Source organism: Trachymyrmex septentrionalis, unplaced genomic scaffold, assembly GCF_001594115.1.
Source record: "Trachymyrmex septentrionalis isolate Tsep2-gDNA-1 unplaced genomic scaffold, Tsep1.0 scaffold109, whole genome shotgun sequence".
In the NCBI taxonomy this organism is placed as follows: Eukaryota; Metazoa; Arthropoda; class Insecta; order Hymenoptera; family Formicidae; genus Trachymyrmex; species Trachymyrmex septentrionalis.
The window spans coordinates 262,474-271,468 of record NW_017304217.1 but is presented as its reverse complement, the minus strand read 5'-3'; the positions used below and the strand labels follow the sequence as shown (position 1 = coordinate 271,468).

Genomic DNA, 8,995 nt, shown 5'->3' with positions numbered 1-8,995 from the left:
GTAACCGATGCTCCGTTATGACATTACCAGTAGATATGTTCTATCTGACATGGTTCTTATGCTCCGTGATTCTTGACTTTAGCTATCTACATGTCTGTCTACATAACTTGCATCGCAACTCTTACGCGAAATCTTATAAGCAACATTCGACTTCTTGTCATGCGGTAAAAAGTCCTCATATACCCTAATTAATTCTCGCAATTTATTAGTACTATAGAACGATATCCTCGTACGCTCGCTATTCAATCTGCTAAACTTCTCAGTAATACCACGAAAGAAAGGCACAGAACACGGTACCATGAACACGGACGGCTGCACTGCTTCTATCTTATTGTCATTAACAACACTTCCTATTTCTAGCTCTCAACATTCTTCCGATTTCTATCCATAATAATTTTCTTCAAACGATTGTTAATATTCTCAAATATAAAGTTCAATGGATAATCATTCTCTAACAATACTTTAATAATGAAATTATCAAGGTGAAATTTAAGATTCGAAAGCAAAGATACCCTATCAACTAATCTCGTTATTGTACCTATTTTGTAAGAAACAGGATGCTGTGAAAAAAATTCAAATCATATCTATCCGAAAAAGTCGGCTTGTGGCCGACTATATCAACTGAACTCTATCAACTCATTATCCCTAAATACTGTAACATCCAAATAATTGACAAGGACTGGCCAAAAAAATGTCGAGAACTGATTTTTGAATAATTCATAGTAATATTTGCGATATAATTTGTGATTTGTGATTACGGTGAGCGTCCTTATTTTCGGGATATTTAATTATAATTTTAAGATTTTTGCTGAATTAGTTTTTCATATTTTTTATTTCGATATTTCCATTATTTCCTATTTTTTCGTTCATTTTTTTTTCTTTTTCTTTTACTCTTTTTGGGTTTAATTCTGGCATTTAAATTCTCGAGCTAGGGGAGCTCACCATGATAATTTTTATTCACAGTTTATGTATGTTAGTTTGTGTTGTCTCTGAGGAGGACTTAAAAGTGAGCCGAAACATGTAAACGCGTTTTAGTGGATAAAAAATTTTCACACTTCATAGATGTATTGTATTATTTGTGGGACGTATACTGTGCTTGATTTCTACTGCCCATATCCTTTCCAGTTCTTTAGTAATATTGAAACATTCTAATTTAACCCGACAATTATCAAATTTACAGAACTTTTAAATCTGTTTGATTGTTACATAATCACTCGTAAATGTTCAAATAATAAATTATAAAAAAATTATAATTCAGTCCGGAAATATATAGCGGAAAATGTACATAATTGAAAATAATGTATCTACTGTACTTGTTATTGCCTTTTTAATAACTTCTTATATAAATGTAGGATATTACGTCCAAATTCAGATCGCATAGATAACAATTCAGATAATGATATAACTGCAAATAAGGATACAATTCCAAAGACAGACAATTTTATCCAAATTCGTAATTAAATATGTAGATATTACAGAAAATTAATAAGTAATAATGAGACAAGATGGTAATAATGAGTATAAATAGTATTTATAATGAGTATAAATAATGAGTAATGGTAATAATAAGTAATAATGAGATAAGACAATTTTAAGATATCTTTAATATTCTTTGTGAAATATTTTAAAGATGTTTTTTGAAAAACTCTTTAACAATATTTTAAAGTTGTTTTGTATGTTGATTTTAGACATTTTGCTCATTAAGTAACTGAAAATAATATTACAAAAATTGCCAAATGATAGAAAATTTTTCTATTCAGTTTTTATTAAAAATAACACTCTATGATTAATGGACTTTTTTTTCAAATACACCCTATATGTATATCTTTATTAAAATTTTAGTTTTATTATATTATACACATATTTTTGTACGCGCGCGCGCGCGCGCGCGTGTGTGTGTGTGTGTGTGTGTTACGGGCGTACGTATGTATGTGCATGAGTGCAAGCGTGCGTGCATGCGCGTATACACATATAAGCATAATCAGACACAATTTATTCAACTTTTTTTATAAAAATCATTTTTATTTCAACGTTACAACGTTTTTACAACATTTCCAAAATATTTCAAAATGTTTCTTGCTGAGATCATAGTCTTTAATAGTTTTAAAACGTTTCACAGTAGGGAAAGCCCGGATAGTGCGGATGCATTAAGATCGAGATGAACAAATGACACAATTAAAATTGAGATCAGAAATCATTTTTATTCTCATAAATTTCTTAGAGGACTTAACTTTGAAATAAAATTTGTTTTTTTATTTAAAAGTTGTAAATAATATTATTATGTACCATCGTATAATATTGTCAAATACTTAATATAAAATTATAAATTCCAAATATCATTTTATTAAATTTTTATCACATTTTATCTCAACACAGATTCGCACAGAGCGCTTCAAATTCTGAGGATTGTATTTTGAAAAGTCTTTCCAATTCAGACTTGACAGAATGTGTAAAATTATTTAAATTGGATGACGATTTATTCTTCGTTGGAATCTTCAACCTCCTTGAACAAGAATAATTTATTATTATGTATAAAAAAATAATTAGTGATTATGTATAAAAAATATACATTTATTCATAACTAAATTAACGGTTTCGAAACGAAATTAACCTTACGTAATCTTAAATTTTTCCTACTTCTGCAAATTTTATATGACGCGTGTAACATAACATAAAGTATTATTATAATCATTTTCTTAACATTGTAACGGCGACGAATTTTAATCAAAATTTTATTAATGTCAAACTATGTAATTTGTCCATCAAATGTAATTTTTTAAATAAATTCTGTTTTGTTTTAATATGATTTTGTATTTCCGAAATATTACACTTTAAATATAAATATTTTCTCATGTAATACATGAAGAAGATATTTTATTCTTCCTTCATTTTGTATTATAGGGAAGTAAGTTCATTTGTACTTGCATTCACTCATTTATTGTACTGTACATATACATATATAATCGGATTACAATATATCAAATGAAATATGAAATAGACAAAATACGAGGGGGGACCCAAAAAAAACGGGAATTTCGTCATGACTTCTTTATTTCTCAATATTTTAACACCAAATTTTAATCACAAATTTTAATCATTCAAAGTATTCGCCATTGACCACAACGCACTTCTCCAAACGATTCTTCCATTGTTCAAAACAGTTTTTAAATTCATTCATCGGGATGTCCTTTAAGCCTTCCAGCGATTTTTGTTTCACCTCCTCCACAGTGGCAAAACGCTTTCCTTTCATATTCCTTTTGAATTTGGGGAACAAAAAGAAGTCACAGGGGGCTAGATCCGGTGAGTATGGGGGGTGGACAATTGGTGTCATGGCGTTTTTGGTCAAAAATTGCTTCACAAAATTTCACAGCCGCGCGTTGTTCTCGACAATCTGCCATTACGTTTTCGCCGAAATGTAAAAAGTTGTTTTACTAAAAAAAATCTCACAGGCGAACCGATGCACTCACAGCGACACAACTTCGCACACTGACGCAGGTGGCGTGACACTAACGGACATGTGGTCAAACAATAGGTTCCCCCACTCTCCCTCCCCACCACAGCGTAATTCCCGGAACTTATGGGTCCCCCCTCGTACGTTATAGCTTTTTTAAATTGAACGCATTTCGGAGAAGGAAAATTTTATTGAACAAAATGCGTTTCAAGGTTGAAAACCTTTAAAATAGCCGTTTGATTCTTTGATTCTTTAAACATAAGTGTAACGTAAAAAAAGGTAAAAATTACAAAGAGAAATATATAAATAAAAGAACTAGATTTATATTGATTAATATTAAACACTATAAAATACCTATTCACTTAGTTATTACTAATAAATGTAACCTAAGTAAATTACAAAAATATAAGTGGAAAAAAAGTTAGTTACAATTTATTGAAAATTGACTCTAACTGTACTTCGGTACAGTTACCTTCCAACCTTGATAGAAAGTTCCATATAATTATACTTTGACTTTAAGCAAGGCTTAAAATTTTTTGTGTCTCAGTCTCTCTTTTGCTTTAAAGCGAGACAGAAAGAGTTTTACATTGAATCAACAGTTTAATTACAAAAGTTTGTATAAGGCCCAATTGCACCAATATTACTTTAACTTTCAGCGAAACTTAAAGTAAAAGTAACATTGGTGCATTCCTGTCTGTGAATATCGCATAAATTTATATGTAAAAACGTTATGCTAAACATAATAGAAATTATCACAAATGCGAAATGTAATTTCAAACTTTTCATTCATCAATTTTTTAATTTTATTATATTCTAAAAAATAATATAAATAAAAATTGGTACTTTGTTAAATAATAAATACCTTTTTAAAAAAAAAATAAAAAAAGTCTTATTCCAAAAAAAGTGAGATTTAGATTTTTTTAAATAAATCTCACTCCAAAAAGAATAGTACTCCAAAAGAATTTGAAATTTTTTGTTTAATCAAAAATTAAAAGTATTTATTTTTTTTTAAGATTAATTGAATTTTCACTCCAAAAGATTTAGAGAGGATATTATGCTTTTTGCGCTTCCATAAATAAATAGCTATTTCATATTTTATGTTTCATTGTGTTTTGTAGATTAATTAGTGTTGACAAGAACAACGAGATATTAAAATTCGATTAAGAGAGCGTTTCGGAATGGAAATGCTGTTACTTAATATAATATTACAATGTAATATAAAATGCTAGATACTGTAATATATAAAAGTTATATATAATAAATAGATCTGTTAAATCTTTGCCAAACAAATTCAAAAATACAAACATCAATATTTATATGTATTCCGTCAAAAAATTATATGTACATACCTCTGTCTTTAAACATCTATAAACAGTTTTCGCGAATGATTCGTTATATCGTTTCGGTACCTTTTGTGATTAGTTACTAATATTTCTTACAAAACGTTATAATGGCAGAACAAGAAGCAGACAACATTCTAATACCAGTTCGTCGTTGGATACGTGAACATTATACGAAATTAACAAGTAGTAATGAGGCAAAATGTAATCATTGTAATGCAAAATTGACTATAAATAATAGATTGTTAGCTATTTTACATAAACATTTGATAGAAATACATTCAGACAAATTAAAAGAAGAATAAAAGAAAGAAAATAAATTCCATTGGACTTGGGATTATTTTATCGCAAAAAGCGATACAAAGGCAACATGCAAACAATGTAACTTAACTATTAAGTACAGTTCAGTAACTCGAAAAGCATTTAAAACATAATCACAAGTATGTATATTTCATATAAATTAAAAAATTAATTAATGTACTAAAATATATAAAATTAAAGTAATAAAATAACCAATTTTTATTAAAGCAAATGTAACGTAGACAAATATACTCAAATAGAACTAAAAAAATTTATTAAACAAAATAAAAAATTTATTAAATCAACTAAAAATTTTATTAAATAAATTTTTGGTGCATGTCGTCAAATATATCACTATGTTTAATATAAAAAATTAGTAACATAATACATTCTAGTTTTCATCCGATAATTATCAGATTTACGGAATATTTAAATTTGTTTAATCGCTACATTCTTGATTATACATAAAGATTTAAATAATAAATTCTAATAAATTATAATTTGGTCCGTATAGCGGAAAATACACATAATTGAAAATAATAACTTCACTGCAATTTTTATTGTTTTTTTAATAACTTCTTATGTAAATGTAGGATAATGGATTCAAATTCAGATCGTGTAGATAATGAGAGCAATTCAGATAATGACATGACTGCAAAAGAGGATATAACTCCAAAAACCGACAATTTTATCCTAGTTCGTCGTTGGATACGTGGACATTATACAAAATTAACAAGTAGTAATAAAACAAGATGTAACCATTGTAATGCAAAATTCACTATACATAGAAAATCTTTAACTATTAGGTGTTGGAATTAATTCGTAGCGTTTTACAAGAGATGGCACAAGCAGTACACTATTTCGTTGTTACCTATAGTTCTGTATGCATTGTAAACAGCTATCATAGGACGTCATTTGCCGTACATAACCTTTCTTGAAATCATAAATAACAACACTGTATAATTCATTGAATATGTCAAAATTTGTGCCAGATAAAGTGTTTTTGCGGGGAGTTCTACTTCATTACTTTAACATGAAGAAAAGCGCTCGAATTGTGACTGGAGATGAAAAGTGGATCCACTACGACAATCCCAAACGGAGAAAGTCATGGGTTAAGCCCGGCGAACCATCAACATCAGTGGCAAAGCCCAATATCCATGGCTCAAAGCTCCTGCTCTGTATTTGGTGGGATCAGAAGGGTGTCATATACTACGAACTGCTAAAACCGCATGAAACCGTTACTTTAATTAATGTATTTTTTAATGTTCATGTGAAATAAATAACGTTCTTTCATTAAAAAAACGCTACGAATTAATTCCAACACCTAATATTTTACATAAACACCTGGTAAAAACACATTCAGACAAATTAAAAGAACAAAAGAAAGAAAACAAATTCCATTGGACTTGGGATTATTTTATCGCAGAAAGCGATACAGAGGCAACATGCAAACAATGTTACTTATCTATTAAGTACCATAGAGTAACTAATCTCAAAGATCATTTAAACCGTATTCACAAGTATGTATATTCCATATAAATTAAATAATTTTATTAACGTACTAATAAATATAAAATTAAAGTAGTAAAATAATCAATGTTTATTAAAGCAAATGTAACGCAGACAAATATACTCAAATACAAAAACTAACAAAATTTTTTAAACAAACTAAAAAAATTTATTAAGCCAACTAAACGATTTATTAAACAGGTTTTTGGAGCATTATGTCAAAAATGTCGCTGTGTTTAGTATATAAAAAAATTAGTTACATTATTACATTCCAGTAATTATTAAATTTATAAAATATTTAAATTTACTTGATCACTACATTCTTGATTACTTATAAAAAATTTATTAAAGGTTTTTGATGCATGTCGTCAAATATGTCGCTGTGTTTAGTGTAAAAAATTAGTAACAATAATATATTCTAGTTTTCGTCAGATAATTATCAGATTTACAAAATATTTAAGTTTGCTTGATCGCTACATTCTTGATACTTCTAAATGTTCAAATAATAGATTCTATGAAAATTATAATTCAGTCCGTATAAATGTCCGCGGAAAATGTACATAATTGAAAATAATGTATCTACTGTACTTGTTATTGTCTTTTTAATAACTTTTTATGTAAATGTAGGATATTAGGTCCAAATTTAGATCGCATAGATAACGAGAGCAATTCAGATAATGATGTGACTGCAAATGAGGATATAATTCCAAAGACAGACAATTTTATCCAAATTCGTAATTAAATACGTAGATATTACAGAAAATTATTAAGTAATAATGAGACAAGATGCATTTATTGTAATAAAAAATTCACTATACATAATAAATGTTTAGTTATTTTACATAAACGTTTGATGAAGGCACATCAGACATATTACCAGAACAAGAGAAGAAAGAAGATAAATTCCATTCAACTTGGAATTATTTTATCGCAGAAAGCGATATAGAGGCAACGTGTATACTATGTAATGTAACAATTGGATCCAAATTTATAAGCCGTTTAATACACAATTTCTAACAGTTTGAAACAATTTCTTGTTCTGTAATTATTCAAATAAATTAAAAACATTAATTAACTTTCTGCAAAAATGATAGTAGTTAAATAATCAATGTTAAATAAAAAATGTTAGATAAAAATGTTACGCAAATACCCTTAGTATTTACTCAACAAACAATTTGTTAAATAAATTTGTGATGCGTGTCGATAAATATAATATATAAATGCATATATTCGTATTACATATACATATGTGTGTATATACATATTTATATTATATTTAAGGTATCTAAAATAACGTTCACTAAGCGTATAGTACTATTCCTAATAAAAAAGCTGAGTCAAAGTGTCCTCTATAATTTTGCAATTTTTGAAATAGTTAACGAAATATTAATTTCTAAAGATTGCTAAAACAGATAAAATCAATGAATAAAATAATTTTAAGATATCTTTTAGTATTCATTGTAAAATGTTTTGTTGATGTTTCTTGAACTCTTTAAAAATATTTTAAAGTTGTCTTGTAAAAATATTGTAAAGTTATCGATTTTAGACATTTTGCTCATTAGATAACTAAAAAAAATATTACAAAAATTGCAAAATGATAAAATACTTTTTCATTCAATTTTTTTATTAGGAATAACACTGTATTGGGCGTTTTTTTAGATACGCTCTGTATGTATATCTTTATTAAAATTTTAGTTTATTATGCACATACCTATATTATGCATACATATATATATATATATATTTGTGTGATTTTGTATGTGTGTGTGTGTATGGACGCACATATGTGCTGCGTGCGTGCGTGCGTGAATGCAAACGTGCGTGCATGCGCGTGTACATATGCAAGCATAAATAGGCATAATTTATACAATTTTTTCTATAAAAATCATTTTTATTTCAATATTACAACGTTTTTATAACGTTTCAAAGAGCAATATTTATGCCAAAAGTAAATTTAATAAAATTAGAATTGAATGTATTACAATCGAACAAACTTCGGCTTTTGTTCATTCTACTACGCATTATTATAGCCTGCGTGAATAAATATAGAAAAGTAGGCTTGTGTAACTGCAATGCAATAAATTAAAAAATGAACAAATATTGTTAATAATATAATGTTAGTAATAAAATTCGTCTTTTATTACATTCGTATAACGCTATAAATTTCAAACATTTCAACTTACAAAGTCTTCATCAGTGATACGTAGGCTGCTGGAAAAGTTTCTGCAAACAATATGAAAAAAAAACATGTAAAATTCGATAAATGGCTTTATTGTTTTTCGAAGTATTTGCCTTTAAGATCGATACATTTTTGCATACGCTCGAATCAATTTTTGAAGCATTTTTTCCACTCTAAGGCTGTAACCTCAGAAATCGTACGAAATGTTTCAACAGC

General features: G+C 27.8%; 1 pseudogene; it reads left to right on the top strand.

The window, feature by feature from the left end:
• Positions 1–4,901: 4,901 nt before the first annotated feature.
• LOC108748086 lies at positions 4,902–7,617 on the top strand (annotated as a pseudogene).
• Positions 7,618–8,995: the final 1,378 nt, after the last annotated feature.